Source organism: Ambystoma mexicanum, chromosome 9 (assembly GCF_040938575.1).
Source record: "Ambystoma mexicanum isolate Mex_15411 chromosome 9, UKY_AmexF1_1, whole genome shotgun sequence".
NCBI lineage: Eukaryota > Metazoa > Chordata > Amphibia > Caudata > Ambystomatidae > Ambystoma > Ambystoma mexicanum.
Genome location: NC_090931.1, coordinates 276625260 through 276644719, shown reverse-complemented (window position 1 = coordinate 276644719; position 19460 = coordinate 276625260).

Below are 19460 nucleotides of genomic sequence, written 5' to 3'. Positions count from 1 at the left end.
CTTGAACACAAAGGTAAGGCCCCTCTGGGCCTCATAGATACGCGCAGTTCGGCGCTCCAATTGATACTTAATTATGTCTTTGCACTGAAGATCATATCTGCAAAGAATTGTGTGATGGACTACGTTCGTCTTTGCACTTGTGTGTGCTTTTTCCGACTGCAAACGTATTATCAGTATGATATTAACTGCGAGCCACCATTCCAAGATGGCGGCCCGCACACTTTGTTGTGCTGTGTTTGGAGTTGCTGGCACCATGCTCCCATTGGTCGGTGCCCCATTCTATAGGGCCAATGAGAAGCCGGCAGGCTTGGCCGGCCCTTTCTCCGAAGGCCTGAAACCTGGCCTGCACAACGTTCCACCCTCATCTTTATCCTGCGCATCGGCAGGGCTGCAGCTGTTGGAGAGACACTGCGCCCATCCTTCTACATCAGATGCTGCCTGATGCAACTTGAACACAAAGTTAAGGCCCCTCTGGGCCTCAAAGACACGCGCAGTTCGGCGCTCCAATTGAATCTTAATTATGTCCTTGCACTGAAGATCATGTCTGCAAAGAATTGTGTGATGGACTACGTTTGTCTTTGCACTTGTGTGTGCTTTTTCTGACTCCAACCGTATTATCAGCATATGAACTGCGAGCCACCATTCCAAGATGGGGGCCCGCACACTTTGTTGTGCTGTGCTTGGTGTTTTCTAGCTCCACTCTTCCATTGGCTCATGCCCCATTCTATATAGCCAATGAGAAACCGTCAGGCTTGGCCAGGCCTTCCTCCGAAGGCCCAATCCTAAGGCCCCTGTCTGCTACCTGTCTGCTACAGGTATGCAATGGTCACCCCTATGTCTGTGTTCTGTCTCCCCCACCCCCTGGTCGCCCTTATGCCTGTGTGCTGTCTCCCCATCACCTGGTCGCCTGTATGCCTGTGTGCTGTCTCCCCCACCTCCTGGTTGCCCGTATGCCTGTGTGCTGTCTCCCCCCACCCTTGGTCACCCGTATGCCTGTGTGCTGTCTCCCCCAACCCCCTGGTCACCCGTATGCTTGTGTGCTGTTCCCCCAGCCCCCTGGTCGCCCATATGCCTGTGTGCTGTCTCCCCCCCTCCTGGTCGCCTGTATGCCTGTGTGCTGTCTCCCCCACCCCCTGGTCGCCCTTATGCCTGTGTGCTGTCTCCCCATCACCTGGTCCCCTGTATGCCTGTGTGCTGTCTCCCCCACCTCCTGGTTGCCCGTATGCCTGTGTGCTGTCTCCCCCCACCCCCTGGTCACCCGTATGCCTGTGTGCTGTCTCCCCCCACCCCCTGGTCACCCGTATGCTTGTGTGTTGTCCCCCCAACCCCCTGGTCGCCCATATGCCTGTGTGCTGTCTCCCCCCCTCCTGGTCGCCTGTATGCCTGTGTGCTGTCTCCCCCACCTCCTGGTCGCCTGTATGCTTGTGTGCTGTCTCCACCCACCCCCTTGGTTGCCCTTAGGCTGCACCAGTTCACCATCCACACCCCGCCTTCCCACCTCTACTCCCCCCACCATCCCTTCCCCTTCCTAGTCTAAAATGTCTAAACGCATCAGCACACTGCTACCTCCCTCCAACATGGGGCTGGGCAACATGTCGGTACCACCTGATCTGACCTCTGCATTTACATGCTCCTGCCACCCTACAACAGCGGGTTGGGCAACATGTCTATGCCACCTGATCTGACCTCTGCATTTATGTGCTGCTGTCACCCTACAAGAAGGGGTTGGGCAACATGTCTGTGCCACCTATCTTGACCTTGCATCTGCATGCTGCTGTCGTCCAGCAACATGGGGGTGGGCAACATGTCTATGCCAGTGCCACCTGATCTGACCTCTGCATTTATGTGCTGCTGTCACCCTACAAGAAGGGGTTGGGCAACATGTCTGTGGCACCTATCTTGACCTTGCATCTGCATGCTGCTGTGGGCCTGCAACATGGGGCTGGGCCACATGTCTATGCCACCTGCCACCTGATCTGACCTCTGCATTTATGTGCTGCTGCCACCCTACAAGAAGGGGTTGGGCAACATGTCTGTGCCACATATCTTGACCTTGCACATGCATGCTGCTGTCGCCCTGCAACATGGGTCTGGGCAACATGTCTATGCCACCTGCTACCTGATCTGACCTCTGCATTTATGTGCTGCTGCCACCCTACAAGGAGAGGTTGGGCAACATGTCTGTGCTACCTATCTTGACTTTGCATTTGCATGCTGCTGTAGCCCTGCAAAATGGGGCTGGGCAACATGTCTATGCCACCTTACTTATGCATTAGTATGCTGCTGCTGACCTACAAGGAGGGTCACGCAAACTGTATATTTTTGCAAATACTATGTAACCAAATAAGCCACACCCTTCTACATGGGGCTATGTAACATGTATGTATGGATGTCTTCACAAGCACTTATGTAACCAAGTAAGCATTCTTGTACAGCGCTGCGATGCCTGAGGGCAGTTGTGCGCTTTATAAATGCAAATAAATAAATAAATAAATAAGAACCCTTTGTGTGTGCTATAAGACTGTTCGATTAATGGTTATGGAAGGCAATCTTCCTATTATGTTCACAAACTTTACCCTGTTGTTGTAGTACAACGGCTGCATTGGCCATCCCAATCACCAATCTGATCCAATGGCTAATGAGGACCACAGATGCCTTTCTCCCTGCTCCCAAATCCCCAAACATTACCAACAAGTTGTTGTTCTGCCAGGTTGTCTCTTTCGAAGACACTTAAGGACAGTTATTTTACCTGGCAAACCTTGAGATTTATAAAACACTAGCTGGGGTAACCGGCGTTGCCCGTGTCCTGATCGCGTGGGGTCTCATGTGCCCTGGATGATGTTGCTCTTGTCGGCAAGTCTAGCTTCAGTCTGCTCTGGTGTCTCGTGTGCCCTGGAGAATGGTGCTCTTGTCCTCATGTCAGCAAGTCTTGCTGCAATTTTCTCTGGCTTCTCATTGGCCCTGGAGAAAGTTGCTCTTGTCCTCTAGTTGGCAAGTCATGCTGCTGTTTTTTTGTTGTGTTTCAGAAGCTCTTGATATTGATTTCCACTTTGCATCAGATGAAACTTTTCCAAGTGATGTTCATTTTTTGTGCGGCATGTTTCAGTCACTCAGTGGCTTCAGCACAATTGAGAAAATGTCAAAGAAAGATTCATTGATTGTGCTCTCTTCTCGTGAATGAACTTGAGTAAACTGTAACCTTGACATTTCCCATTTTTGGAGTAGCGTGATAAAAAAAAGTACATTTTATTTTATTCCCTTTAAAAATGCTTTAATAAACCCTTTCGAACTGTATAGAGTAGTAATACATTTCAAAGGAATAACTAGCACATCAAACCTTTTGCTTCAGACACTCTTCCTCTCAGACGGCCTCTTCCTTCATCTGTTGCCGCGCCGCCACTTCCATTTACTCTCCCCCAGGCGGGCAATATGCAAGCCAATGCGGCAGAAGCCATGCTTCTTTCCTTGGCCCTCGAGGTGGGAGATTACTTTAAGTGGCATCCAAGAGTTGGGAAACTTTTTCTGTGGACTCCATCGACGCTGGGGCTGTCCCCTGGTGGTGGGCTGATTGCGGTCCTTGTGGGCACCATGCTGGGGAGACCAGCAGATCCTTGTGGCCACCATTTCGGCCTGGAACGGCTCCCCCTTTTTTGGATCAGATTCCTTATGGGCATCTGGGGAGGGTTCACTGGCCCTCATAGCCGCTCTAGCTCCTCCAGGGGCGAGCTTGAGCAGGTCTGGGGAGACCAGCATCCTGGCAGGGCCTAGGCTCTGTCCCCTTGAACATGCGTGAACACCCTCGCCCCCATGGGGAGCGAGCTTGGCCATGCTGGCTGCATGTCAGGGACAGGTTGCTATTTGAGATCGGAGGGTGCCACATCCCATCCTCGATGCCAGTTATAGGGGACGGGGGTGCCGGCCCACTCTTATACTAGGCCCTGCTGGCAGGCCCTCTGCCCCTGGCATGGTGCTGGTGCAGCTCTGCAATTAGGCACACAGAGGCAGAGTCAGATGGTACTTGACTGGCAAGAGGGTGTGTGTGCTACGTGTCCATAACACGTGTCCGGTGCACGAGACCAGGAGGGGCTTAAGTTACAACAGTCTCCAGCCTTGTTATACAGTCAACTTGTGTTCTGGGCGCAAGGGAATTCCCTGACCCGGCACCAGATTTGCAAATGGCCTTGCATACATCACTCAGGCCTTGGCGTCCTTCTTTCCTGAGCCAGACTCCAACACCCTAAAGAGGGCTCTGGAGGATGCCAACTCTGGCTGCCAGTTGTGCCCTGCACAATCGAGGCCTGGGGTAGAAACTGCCACATGGTGCACCCCAAAAGCCTAGCAGTGGGGTATTTCTTCTGACGATGTGGCACAGCCACTCAGGTCCCTTCCTGTAGGTCAGGGAATGGTTTGTAACTGAGGGATTGTGGAACAATGGGGATTCATAAGCCCACATGGGGGAGGGCTAGGGGGATACAAGAACATTATGATATGGGTCAGTGGCATTGAGGCAAGTGCCTCAAAGGTAAGAGAAAGAGGGACATGGAGGTAATGTCCCAAAAAGGTTTAGCACCACTTCTGGTAAGTGAATGTATTGTCCTATTGAAGAACACCAGCTTTCATGGGGCTGGCACTGATTCATTAATACATTTTCAGTGCTACTGTAGTGTACATATTGTTCTATGCAAAACCCAATGATTTCACTTAAACTGAGCGATCACTACTGTTTTTGGACGGGCATATGTCAGCTGGCTGGTGTAGCATAAGGGCTAGACTCACATGGTACCAGTGCATGACAATTCAAGCCTACCTAAACCTTAACCACGAACAGAGGGACACAGCCCTCAACTAGGGAACCAGCCACATTTCTTCCTGGTCCATTGGCGGATCTTGCTTTTTAATGCAAACATCAGAGGCAGTATATCATTGAGCATAAAGAGAGTGTGTTATGGCCTCGCAACAGGCAGGGCGCACTGCGCAGTAATAATTAGGCAGACACGGGGAGCTGCGTTCTACCTTCTCTTTATTCAACTTCCAACTGAACTTCCCTTGTCCCCACCCTCCCACGTCATTTCCCGTTCCTTCCTGCCCCCGTTGTCCTGGATACGTCAACGTGACATCTCCCCACTTTTTAAACAGTTACCAAACTCTTCGCAACAGGCGGCGGTCTGTGAGCCTCTAGTCCATTTCCTCAATCCATCGTCGAGGTTTGTTCCGGGCTCGCTGCGGCCGTGACGGTGCGGGCCTCTGTGACGTTCCACTCTCGCCATTTCCTGGCCCTTCATTGACTCCCGATTCATCCGAGTCCCAGTGGTCACCTAAGTAAGGGTCGTCAGACTCATGGTCTGGGGAACCTTCACTCGCCCACTCAGTCGTCGGGTTCCAGCCTGCGGCAGTTCCTTAAAGTGGGACGAGTTTCTGGTGACAGCTCCTGTTGACCCTTGGGTGGTTATCATCGACCCTTTCTTTTGTGTGATGAGGAGGGGCTCTTCTCGGAAAGCTGCTGTGTGCTTGTGGGTCGAAGGTTGACGAACTGCCACCACGTCTCCTACCTCTATTTGGGATGTCTGTGCTCACCGGCAGGTGTCGGCATATTCTTTCATCCGGGCCTTGGCGGCTTCATCTCGCTCCCTGACCTCCAGGTCCGCAGCCGGCCGTGGGCTGCTTGCTTCCGCCTGTGGGATGCGTGTCTGCGTGTTTCGCCCAAACATTAGCTCGGCAGGTGTCTTTCCTGTCGTGCTTTGAGGTGTTCAGCAGTAGTCCCTCAGCAGCTGGTTCAGCACCTGTTCATACGGCTGTCCTGTCAGGCGTGCGACTTGCAGGGCTCGCTTGAGGTTGGCCATGAACCGTTCGATCATCCCATTGGCTTGGGGCCATAGCGGAGTAATCTTCCTATGATGGAATCCAAGGTATTCTGCGAATCGGGTGAACTGATGTCCGCAGAAGGGGGCCCCATTATCAGTCTTGAGCACCTTCGGTACCCCATACGCCGAGAACATGTGGTCTAGTGCCGGGACAACGTGATGGGCGACCGTGGAGGATATTAGCCGCACGTCTGGATACCGTGAATATTCGTCCATCACAGCCAGAACGTATTTTCCCCCTTCGATGGGTCCAAAGAAGTCGGCTGCTACTGCCTCCCATATTTTCTGCGGGAGTTCTGACATGAGCAGGTGTTCTGGGTGCCTGTTCGGTGTAATGAGGCAGCAGGTGGGACACGCTTTCAGGGCGGCTTCCACCAGGGTGTCCATGTGAGTAAACCAAACCTTTTGGCGGAGCATGCGTTTGGTGGAGACCATGCCCCTGTGTGTCTCGTGCGCTAGATTGATGACTTTTGCTCTCACTGCCTCAGGGATGACGAGTTTGCAGTCCTTGAGCAGCAGATGGTCTTCCGACACCGCCAACTCATCTTTTACTAACAAGAGCCGGTCCACGTCTTCTCTTATTTGACTTCCCGCTGCTTTCCCTTTTTCCTTGGCTCTTCGCCATTGTCCAGATTCCAGGCCTTTGCATATGATGCGGCATGCCGGGTCATTCTCCGTCTCTCTGGCAAGTTCTTCCATATTGACACCCTCCGGTGTGGTCTGATGGACGAGGTATCTTAAGTATCGGTCGGCCACTGATGGCTCTGGTAGGCTTTCTCCCCGTGGTCTTCTTGACAAGAAGTCGGCTGGGTTCTCACCTTTCCCTGGCCTGTGGACAATGTCAAACGCATAGTCCTAAAGTCTTAATCCCCATCCAGCAATCCGCGGAGGCATCTTGGCTTGTGGGTTGCTGTATAGAAATAGTAAGGCTTGATGATCCGTGACGACTTGGAATGGCTTCCCGTACAGAAACAGATGGAAGTGCTTGCACGCCCATACGACGGCTAGCCCTTCCTTCTCAGCCTGAGAGTATGCCTGTCCAGTGGTAGACAGGCTGCGGCTGGCATAGGCTACAATGTGCTTCAGTGAGGGATCTTGTGGGTCAAATTGCGCCAGGATGGCTCCCAGGCCCACGGGGCTGACGTCAACTGTCAGCTCCGTCTTCCTATTAGGGTCGTAGTATGACATGTTCTCCGCCTTCGCGACTCTCTCCCTTATTGTTTCGAAGGCTGTCTGACAGTCGCTGGTCCACTCAAACTTTTCACCTTGATGGGTCAGTCTCCTCAGTGGCTCACTGACTGACGCGAAGTCTTGAATGTATCGGTTACAGTAGCTGGCAAGACCCAGAAAGGAGCGCAGTTCAAACAAGTTGGTTGGGGCAGAGGTGTCATTTGGAGCTGAGACCCTGTCCGGGTCTGAGGTCATTCCAGATTACGAAAAGACATGACCAAAGAATTTAAGCATGTTTTTCCGGAACTCACATTTGTCCTTATTTACTGTGAGGTTGGCATCATGCAGGGCCTTGCAGACTTTCATTACTGTCTCGTCATGTTTGTTCACGTCGGTGCCAAACACTAGAATGTCATCTGAATAGTTGAGACAGTTCGGGATGTGCTTAATAATGTTGTGGACCTCTGCCTGAAATGTTTCCGCTGCCGAGGACACCCCGAAACTTAGTCTCTTGTATCTGAAGAGGCCGACATGAGTGACAAAAGTTGTTATGTTGTGGCTCTCAGGATGCAATACCAGCTGGTGGTATCCCTTTTGTAAGTCCAGTTTTGTGAAGACTTTTGCCCCATTCAATAGGTGAATCATGTCGGTGATCCGAGGCGCAGGGTACCTTTCCCTTTTGATGGCTTGGTTCAGGCGTCGCATGTCGACGCACATCTGATGGCCTCGTATCCCTTCTTGGGGACTGGGACAAATGGAGATACCCACGTGGTGGGTCCGGTGGCCTTCTCAATTAAGTCTTGCTCCAGCAGTTTATGGAGCTCGTCCTCCACTTTTTTTTTAATGTTGACTGGGATTACTGTCCACGTGGGTTTTTATTTGCCTGTTCCTGAGTCTTCCTTTTCCTTTGAATATTTTTGGGTATAAGTTGTTTATCATTTCCACAGGGTCTATGTACTTGTGGACCATTATATTGTAGAGTATGTGTATTAGGTCCATGTCAGCTGCCGCCTTGAAGCTCAAAACACAGCCGCTGTCTGTCTCTGTGGCCAGAACGTGCATTGGGACCCTCATCTCCTGTCCTTTGTATCTGCAGAGCCCACTGAACTGTCCCAGGCATTTCAAGGGAGTCTTGGCTCCGTATGCGTAGATGTCAACCGTGGCCGGATGGAGCTCAGGTTTTTGGGTCAGCTCGGAGTATATCTTTTCACTCACTACATTGACGGTGGTGCCAGTGTCTATGAGGAACTCCGTTGGTCTTCCCTGTAGCTTAATGATGAGTGTCGGGCTGTGGGCAGTCGCCGTGGGGTTCCCAGGGCATAAACGTATGCCTTCTTTTTCTGGTCACTCCCTGATGAACTGGGATCCGACTCGGTAGGGGATTGTTCTACCAAGTAGCGTACGTGTCATCTCGATCTTCGTTCAGGTTGTGCGCGCATCACAAACCTCTGTCTCTCCTTTTCTGTCGGTCTTCTCCCAAGTCTCTGTCTCTCTGGTCACCCGGAGACTGATGCTGGATGGCGGTGGCGCTTGGGGCCGGGTTGGTGTTTGACGGCCCCCTGTATCGACTTCTTGGGCGAGAAGTGCTTTCCTTGGAGCGGTCTCTCCCACGGTCCCGGAATAGACTACACACTGCCTTGAAGTGTGCTTCCTCGCCACACGACGTGCAGCGCTGTCCGACAGCAGGGCATGTTCCTTCATGTGGATATTCGAATCCGCACTTGTAACAGAAGAGTTCCTCTGATTTCTTCTCTAGCTGCAGTCTGTTGATGTTCTCTCTGGCATTGGTGCTCTCAAAGCTTTCAACTTGGGAGTCGATGGCCTTTTCGACCCTTGCCAGCGCTAGGATTTCTTCAACTGTGCGGGAATTCTGGAGTAGCTTCCTGCGAAAAGCTTGCGACTCGCACCCTAATATGACTTGTGACCTTAGGGCCTGGATGTTCGAATAATTTGCGAAGTCGCAGTGCTTCAGCTTGGTGCGTAATCGCATCACATAGGCATCCATGGTCTCCCCTTTTGTCTGTTTTGTGCTGTGAAACAGGTGCCTTTCATAGTCGACATTGGTGTGCGGTGCAAAATAGGCTGCCAGCGCGTCTTTGAGATCTTGGATTGAGTCTATGGAATCTTGGGGCATCTCGTCAATTATGTCGTGGGTGGCAGAGCCTACGGCTAGTTTCAGAAGACACACTTGCCTTGCATCCGCGACTGGTCCTGTGGCTCCCATGTAGAGATCAAAGTCCCTGATCCATTTGGTCCATCTGGGACCCATGTTGCTGGTGTCTGTTACGTCAAATGATCCTGGCATCTGGGCTGCCAGTGTCTCTGGTAGCTGGTATGGCACGTGATCAGCCATTGGGGCTATTGGCGCTGGGGGCCCATTTCCCTGAGCTTGTGCTCCTTGTCCGTTGTCTTGGCCTAACATTTTTTCGGATGTGCGCCCACTTGCTGGCTCCTAGTTATCAGTGGTGAGTACCTTCACTGGTGGTGGATGGCCGCCTGGTAGGGCACGAGCACCATCCACTTGTCCTCCCTTTGTCAGGGTGTTCACAGCACTTCCTGCTGTGGTTCTTGCTCCTGGGCACCTGTGTAAGCCCTTGTCCCGTGGGTGCACACAGGTTAGCTGCCTCCCCTGCCTTGGCCTGGGCTTGGAGTCCCACTCTTCGTGTGCCCACGTGCTGATTGCACTCGATTTCAATCCCTTCGCGAGTCTGGAGCAGCGGCGGTGCTTCTTTTGTAATAGCAAGTTCCCTGCGAGTGAGCCGTACCTCATGCTTGACTGCAGAGTGCGGGTGGGGCTCCTGACTCCTCCGCGTGTGATCACCACTGCGGCCCGGGCTTCCTGGTCTCTCGCGGGCGGGGCTACTGGCTCCTCCGTATGCTTTTCTCCTCCGTGAGGGACTGCGTGGTGGGGCCCTGCTGCGTAGGTCCGCGCCTCCGAGCGCTCTGCCTTCTGTTCCGGGTTTGGGGCGGGCGGACCGCGTTGAGGAGCACCGCTCCTACGCCCATCCCCTCCTCATCGCCATTGTTATGGCCGCGCAACAGGCAGGGCGCGCTGCGCAGTAATAATTAGGCAGACACGGGGAGCTGCTTTCTACCTTCTCTTTATTCAACTTCCAACTGAACTTCCCTTGTCCACACCCTCCCACGTCATTTCCCGTTCCTTCCCGCTCCCGCTCCCTCCCGCCCCCGTTGTCCTGGATAGGTCAACGTGACAGAGTGGGAATTCCTTCATCAATTTGAAACCGTAACAGAAGAACAGATAATGGAAATAAAAAAAAAGGATTAGAAGAGAAAGACATTGTGGTGATTGAGGTCAGCGAGGCAGACCCCTTTAAATTGAGTTATTTTTCAATTGCTATGTAGGCTAGCATCCTATACACAATTCTCTAAGGACGCCTGTGCATGCCTTACCTTTTGAGCTCCTCTTCTAACACTTTAGGAGGCTCCTATTTTTGGGGAGAGGAAACATTATTTCCAGAAATGAGACTCTAGCCAGCCCTTGGAACCCAAGGGAGTGATATATGTTGCAGCCATTTTATCCTCGCATCCAAAACCTATGGCTGTCTGAATACATATATACAGACACTTTAATGTTGGGGTTGGTGTAAAAAAGGAAATGAGCACCAAGCTGAAGGTACATTATTTACTTAGTGATTCAAGCATACCAAGGACGGCTCATCCATAATGGACAAGGGGGTCCTGACCTGCAAGAACCCTCACCCATTATGGAGGAGCCTCGCCAGCCCAGGAGTGCTGCATCAGCTACCTGTTGCAGCTGAGAGAGCACTTCTGGTTGGCTTGAACTGTCAAGGGAAAATGTGTTTTCCTTTGGACAGTTTGTAACCTAGCCGCGCATCTCCAATGGGCCAAACAAGGCCTAGGGCATTTCGCTTCCTGAGCCTTGCATGGCCCACCCCAGATAGTGGCTGGGGGTACTGAACATTTGTATGTGCGAGCGAGGGGGTGCTCCTGCACCGCCCCAGACACACAAACAGCACGGGCACCATGTCAGTAGTACTCCGGTTCCTGTGCCCATGAGCAGGAACCTGGAAGCGCTCCAATTCCCATTCGTGCTGCATGGGAGTCAGAAGGGATTGAGGCAACGCGCAGGTAAGAATGATTTTTTTTAGGTATTAAGTGTGTGTGAATCAGTGAGCACAGGTGTGAATGAGTGAGTGAATTCTGTATGTGAATGGAATAAATGAGTGAATGTGTTCTGTGAGTATGTTTGCACTACGCTAGGAAGCGGGAGGCGGGCAGGAACAACATATTTTTTGGGGCATCTGTCATACATGCCCAGTAAAAAAATCGTCATCCTTTCTTTTATCAACCGCTGACTGATAAAAAAAAAAAAAAGAATGATGTGTTATTACTTGGCTAGACTGCCATATTGGGGTAGCCAGTCGAGCCCTTTCTTACTGTGGCATCAAGTTTTTTACTGGGCATCTGTGATAAACAAAGCATGATATGTCTTACTCCGTGGCTAGACTGGCATTTTGGCGTAGCCAGTCTAACCCTTTTTTTTACTGTGGAATGGAATTTTATTCTGGCATCTATGATAAAGCAAGCATGTTAAGTGTTATTACTTGTCTAGACTGGACTACATTGTGCAGCCACTTTGGATATTTTCTTATTGTGGCATGGCATGATAAAAGGCAAAGAATTTTCTGGCAGAGTCCTGTCAGACACTGGAATGAACCCTTGCGTAGCAGACACAATTGCTGATTGAATATGCCGTCCAATGTATTTCGGATGTTGTATCCGTCGCCAGGGACAAATCTGAAAGTGATAATATCCAAAATTCAAAGTTCATAATGTCTTATTGAGGAATTCAATGTTATGATATCAAGCAATTGTTGGGAGGAGTATTAACACTTGTGTTGTTTGTATTTAATATAATGGATTAAAGGAACAATAAAAACCAGTGGCTGTCAGGAAAATAGAGAAAAGAAGAAGAAACCCACTTTTCAATAAGGTACAGTGAGTTCAATCTTGTAAAAATGTCTTGACATAGAATCACACCGATTGTTTTCTTTTCAGGGTATTTTATTTTTCAGGGTCATATTACCCCGATGTTTATGAAATACCTGTGAAGAAAAAAGCTTAAAAACCAGTTGGAAAATGTCCCAGTGTTAACATGTGCTATGTTGTGTCATTAGTAAAAGGCTAGCCTAATATGTACATCTGTGAATCTGGTACATCTCTGGGCAAGCATCCAGACCATCGTGCTTTAGCCTGCCAAGCCATTACAAAATCAGGTTTGGTGCCACCCCAAAAAGGGCAGTCCAGCCCGAAACCTCTAGGTCACATTCCTTCTGCAAGAAACCACAAACACCCCCAGATATGTTTCGGCCTCATTGGGCATCATCAGTGAGCAGTGGCTTGTGTGTCTCAGCAGGCTCGGGACCCATGTCTGGGCACACATGTCCCACTCTGGGTGATTTATGCAAAACAAAAGAGGTGATGGCTAGAAGGTTTGGAAAGAATCCTAACCTTTGTCATTGCTCTGGGCAACCCTCCGCACCATTGTTCTTCAGCCTGCCAAGCCATTACAGAAGGAGAAAGACCATATGTAAATGAGGCTTGGTCCCACCCCCAAAAGGGGCAGTCCAGCCCGAACTGCTAAGTCACATCCCTTTTTGCACAAGACCACAAGCATCCCCAGACGTGTTTCAGCCTCATTTGGTGTCATCAGTGAGGAGTAGATTGGGTCTCTAGGCCCAGCAGGCACGGGACCCACGTCTGGGCATAACCATCCCACTCGGGGTGACATATATTGGTGAAGCCAGCATGGAAGTGTATGGGCACAGCTAGTGTGAAAATGTTTTTATAATGGCATATATTGTGGGCAGAGGCATCATGAAAATGTGTTGGGAAATGCTCCTGTGCACTGTTGGTGACTTGTGTCTATTGCATTTTTGGACTGGAGTTACCCTACAAAACCAATTGTACCAAATACCCAGTTTTTCACAGAAGACTGTATAATGCACTGTTTTAACCCAATATTAATAAAGAATTTCCCCATGGTTGGTTTCTGGTCCCTCACTATGCTCGGTCATTCTGGCACATTTGTGGGAAATATTTACGCCCCTGCAATTATAAAATACACCAGCCACCACTGAATCACACAACCCTTTTATCAAAGTTATTTGTCAGATATAAAGATATGTGATTGTTATGGCACCAAAATGTTATTTTATTTCAATTAAAGCAGCCAGGAACCTGCAGTGTTTGCCTCCTTGCCGTTCCTTAATAGGGGTATTTCAAAAGAGTGCAATAGGAGTGTACCAGACTGTGCATCTTGGAATAATATCCTACAATAAACAATATATGATTATTGTACATTTTGATAATGTGCTTTGTTTAGTAGGACAAGTATAAGATTATTTTTTATAACTACATTGTTTGCTGGAAGTGATCAGTAGACATTAACATAGAGCAATTTTACAACATTAGGACATATGCATTATTTTCTTTTATAAAAGCTTATTTTGCAAGCGAATAGAAGGCATTTTGTTCCTCAAAATTATCTTCCTTCTTGGAAGGTTTGCGCTCAAAACCATTGATTTGTTTCTTCTGTGAACATGCAGATATGCATGATTTTGCATACTGGCCACTGATTGGTTGGCAGTGCTTTGAATCCATGCATATATTACTGTATGTACAAACAATAATTAGCACAAAATAGAAAGTAACAAATGCAGTTGTAAAGCCTGGACCCTTACAAGTGTCTGTCTGAACCACAGTACCCTCTGCAGAGCGTATGTGTTTCCCCCTCAACCTAACGACAGTGCACCACAAGTGTTATGATGAGACGCTACTCCTTCAAGGCACACGCAATAACCATGTACGTCTCCAAAAACTAGCTCAGAAGATGACCCTATCCAAGATATGTGTGTTTTTTACTCCTCTGGTCACACAGCTGTCAGCAACATTTGAAGTGGCTCTTGCACATATGTTCGTGACAACACAACTCTTTCCCACAAAGAGAGTGATAGAATGAGCTAGATAGGGAATGCCAGATGCGCATCTGATATGCAGGCTGCTGTTAACTTGTTTAAACACATTAATCTATTTTGGTGTGAGCAATGATCATAGTTCCGTTGCAAGATGGATAACTACATTTTCTTATTTGTATGCTATTTCCAATTTGCTGTCATAGGAAACCAATGTGTTCAACAACCATCACAACATATTTCTAAAATTAAATTGTAATTAGTGTGTCTCTATTAAACCCCATCCAAGTCTCTGTGAACAGTTAATATGTCTTGCGCTGTTTTGCTTTTTCTAAGAGGAAAATGCCATTCATTCATCTTTTCACTATCTAATGGGTGTCCTGGAAACAGTGGAGCGGGCAGAGCTGGTGTCATCATCACTCTCGAACAATACATGGGTTAATATCATTTTTATTAAGATATTCAAAAAGAAATGCACACGCCATACTTTCCCGAACAGCAACTGATTGTTCTTGGTTTCTTCTCCAATTTTCACATTCTCCAAATTCCTCCTCCAAACCACTTTTAATGATACCAGGATTTTAATGGTAAAGGATTGTTAATATTAAAGACCTTTCAAGTTTTCCAAGGTCAGGTGTGATTAGGACATCAGGTCCTGGTTGTGTATGTTGTATTATTGCAATAGTTGATTTTAAATGCCCATTATTACTGTGGGACTAAATCTCAGAATACAAAGGAAAAGAACAAGGTTAGATGAGCAGCGCCTACCTGGCACGAGAAGCGCTCTGGAATGAAATTGTGTTATGCATGTAAGATTTTCTGGGGAGCAGAAATGGAACAGTTCTTTCAATACATTACTAATTGTAATGAGGAGGCAAGTATACAGTTTATTTTATTATCAAAACCAGTTGAGCGGTGGGATGTTTTTCTTCTGCCTGCAGCAGGGTTCTGCAACTTGCGCAACCCCCAGATGTTTTAGACAGTGACTTCTAGGAGCCCTAACCATTAACTAAGCTGAAAGTGCTGATGCAAGTTGTAGTTGAAAATATAAGGAGAGACAAGAATTTCAGCCTCCTGACTGGACCAAAAAAAGGAATTAAGATAATAGTAATCAAATGCATTGTGTATAGCATCAGTGAGGCATAGAAATGGGATGGAAATGCATGATGTATAGCATCAGTGAGACATGTAAATAGGACTGTAAGTTAGAGAATAATGCTGCAGTATGACCACAGCATTTCTTCCTGTGAAGGGAGGGCAATGCGCTTGTCACTGGCAAGTGAGCACTATTTCACCATACCTCTCAATCCTTTGTTTCTCCAGGGCAGGTGAAACATCCGATTTTGTTTTTGACAGGTGGGAGCTATGACGAATAGCAGGGATTTGTCACTTCCACCCCAAGGTGGAGCCTGCCCATGTGAGGCTAGGGAGGTGAGCTTGCTCCGCAATACTCTCCCTACAGGTAGAAGCAAGTGGAACTTCACCTGGTGAGACTCCCCCTTTGGGGACAAGGACTCATTCGCAGGAGGAACTCCCTAGAAGACCTTCCCATAAAACATCTTTTAAGTTTTCTGAGGACAATGTCTGTGAAGAAAAAGCCGCTATGTGTTATTTGCAACATGAATTAGAAAACACTCCTCTAAGGTCCCGTTTAACTGGGACAAAGAAGAGGACATATGAAGGAGAAGGGAAGCTACAAGAGAAAGAGAAAAAGGGCCAAAGACATATGCATAGGAAGCCCCATGCACCCCAAGAAGGGGTGGAGCCTGGGGAAGTGAAGGAAGAGCCTGCACATTTCAAAAGGGCACAGCCACCTACTTCAGGGGGAAGTAGAGGCAAGATGGTCAGCTTCATGTAGTCGTGAGAGACTGAGTGGTGACCAGCGTGCTACAGTCAGTAGCAAGGAAGCCGGGGGAAGTCAAGCTGGATGCATGACATCCCGAAGCCGATTGTGTCTAATATAATCTAAAGGCCGAAACATGTCAACAATCTTGAAAGACTAGAGAATAACGAGAGTCTTTTTGTTAATACCCAGATTAACAAGGGGGGTCCTGGGAGTCCCTCTGCCAGACATTAGTCCTGGTTACGAGAGACTTACCCAGAGTCTTTAGCTCACTATCTTTCACAAAGAAGAAATATCCCAGACATATCAGCCTTTGTCCTGCCCTGGGGCAGTCCAGCACTGAAATGCTAGGCAATTCTCCTCTGAACAAGAGTACCAACAGAAACCCCAGACACGTGTTTCGGTCTGGTTGGACCTCATCAGTAGGGTGGATCTGTGCCTCTCTAAGAATAGTGAGCAAGGGGTCCACGTCTGGATTCCCCTAGTAACTTAGGGTGAGACCCAAAGTTACTTAAATATGCAGATTAACAAGGGGGGTCCTGGGAGTCCCTCTGCCAGACATTAGTCCTGGTTACGAGAGACTTACCCAGAGTCTTTAGCTCACTATCTTTCACAAAGAAGAAATATCCCAGACATATCAGCCTTTGTCCTGCCCTGGGGCAGTCCAGCACTGAAATGCTAGGCAATTCTCCTCTGAACAAGAGTACCAACAGAAACCCCAGACACGTGTTTCGGTCTGGTTGGACCTCATCAGTAGGGTGGATCTGTGCCTCTCTAAGAATAGTGAGCAAAGGGTCCACGTCTGGATTCCCCTAGTAACTTAGGGTGAGACCCAAAGTTACTTAAATATGCAGATTAACAAGGGGGGTCCTGGGAGTCCCTCTGCCAGACATTAGTCCTGGTTACGAGAGACTTACCCAGAGTCTTTAGCTCACTATCTTTCACAAAGAAGAAATATCCCAGACATATCAGCCTTTGTCCTGCCCTGGGGCAGTCCAGCACTGAAATGCTAGGCAATTCTCCTCTGAACAAGAGTACCAACAGAAACCCCAGACACGTGTTTCGGTCTGGTTGGACCTCATCAGTAGGGTGGATCTGTGCCTCTCTAAGAATAGTGAGCAAGGGGTCCACGTCTGGATTCCCCTAGTAACTTAGGGTGAGACCCAAAGTTACTTAAATATGCAGATTAACAAGGGGGGTCCTGGGAGTCCCTCTGCCAGACATTAGTCCTGGTTACGAGAGACTTACCCAGAGTCTTTAGCTCACTATCTTTCACAAAGAAGAAATATCCCAGACATATCAGCCTTTGTCCTGCCCTGGGGCAGTCCAGCACTGAAATGCTAGGCAATTCTCCTCTGAACAAGAGTACCAACAGAAACCCCAGACACGTGTTTCGGTCTGGTTGGACCTCATCAGTAGGGTGGATCTGTGCCTCTCTAAGAATAGTGAGCAAGGGGTCCACGTCAACTCTTTTGTTTTGCTATTGTCACCCCGAGTGGGAAGGGTATGCCCAGACGTGGGTCCCTTGCCTGCTGGGCCTAGAGACCCAAGCTACTCCTCACTGATGACGCCCAACAAGGCTGAAACATGTCTGGGGATGCTTGTGGTCTCGTGCAAAAGGGATGTGACCTAGCAGTTCGGGCTGGACTACCCCTTTGGGGGTGGGACCAAGCCTGATTTGCATATGGTTTTTCCCCTTTTGTAATGGCTTGGCAGGCGAAGAACGATGGTCTGGAGGGTTGCCCAGAGCAATGCCAGAGGTCAAGATTTATTCTAAACCTTCCAGCCATCAACTCTTTTGTTTTGCTATTGTCACCCCGAGTGGGAAGGGTATGCCCAGACGTGGGTCCCTTGCCTGCTGGGCCTAGAGACCCAAGCTACTCCTCACTGATGACGCCCAACAAGGCTGAAACATGTCTGGGGATGCTTGTGGTCTCATGCAAAATGGATGTGACCTAGCAGTTCGGGCTGGACCACCCCTTTGGGGGTGGGACCAAGCCTGATTTGCATATGGTTTTTCCCCTTTTGTAATGGCTTGGCAGGCGAAGAACGATGGTCTGGAGGGTTGCCCAGAGCAATGCCAGAGGTCAAGATTTATTCTAAACCTTCCAGCCATCAACTCTTTTGTTTTGCTATTGTCACCCCGAGTGGGAAGGGTATGCCCAGACGTGGGTCCCTTGCCTGCTGGGCCTAGAGACCCAAGCTACTCCTCACTGATGACGCCCAACAAGGCTGAAACATGTCTGGGGATGCTTGTGGTCTCGTGCAAAAGGGATGTGACCTAGCAGTTCGGGCTGGACTACCCCTTTGGGGGTGGGACCAAGCTTGATTTGCATATGGTTTTTCCCCTTTTGTAATGGCTTGGCAGGCGAAGAACGATGGTCTGGAGGGTTGCCCAGAGCAATGCCAGAGGTCAAGATTTATTCTAAACCTTCCAGCCATCAACTCTTTTGTTTTGCTATTGTCACCCCGAGTGGGAAGGGTATGCCCAGACGTGGGTCCCTTGCCTGCTGGGCCTAGAGACCCAAGCTACTCCTCACTGATGACGCCCAACAAGGCTGAAACATGTCTGGGGATGCTTGTGGTCTCGTGCAAAAGGGATGTGACCTAGCAGTTCGGGCTGGACTACCCCTTTGGGGGTGGGACCAAGCCTGATTTGCATATGGTTTTTTCCCTTTTGTAATGGCTTGGCAGGCGAAGAACGATGGTCTGGAGGGTTGCCCAGAGCAATGCCAGAGGTCAAGATTTATTCTAAACCTTCCAGCCATCAACTCTTTTGTTTTGCTATTGTCACCCCGAGTGGGAAGGGTATGCCCAGACGTGGGTCCCTTGCCTGCTGGGCCTAGAGACCCAAGCTACTCCTCACTGATGACGCCCAACAAGGCTGAAACATGTCTGGGGATGCTTGTGGTCTCGTGCAAAAGGGATGTGACCTAGCAGTTCGGGCTGGACTACCCCTTTGCGGGTGGGACCAAGCCTGATTTGCATATGGTTTTTCCCCTTTTGTAATGGCTTGGCAGGCGAAGAACGATGGTCTGGAGGGTTGCCCAGAGCAATGCCAGAGGTCAAGATTTATTCTAAACCTTCCAGCCATCAACTCTTTTGTTTTGCTATTGTCACCCCGAGTGGGAAGGGTATGCCCAGACGTGGGTCCCTTGCCTGCTGGGCCTAGAGACCCAAGCTACTCCTCACTGATGACGCCCAACAAGGCTGAAACATGTCTGGGGATGCTTGTGGTCTCGTGCAAAAGGGATGTGACCTAGCAGTTCGGGCTGGACTACCCCTTTGGGGGTGGGACCAAGCCTGATTTGCATATGGTTTTTCCCCTTTTGTAATGGCTTGGCAGGCGAAGAACGATGGTCTGGAGGGTTGCCCAGAGCAATGCCAGAGGTCAAGATTTATTCTAAACCTTCCAGCCATCAACTCTTTTGTTTTGCTATTGTCACCCCGAGTGGGAAGGGTATGCCCAGACGTGGGTCCCTTGCCTGCTGGGCCTAGAGACCCAAGCTACTCCTCACTGATGACGCCCAACAAGGCTGAAACATGTCTGGGGATGCTTGTGGTCTCGTGCAAAAGGGATGTGACCTAGCAGTTCTGGCTGGACTACCCCTTTGGGGGTGGGACCAAGCC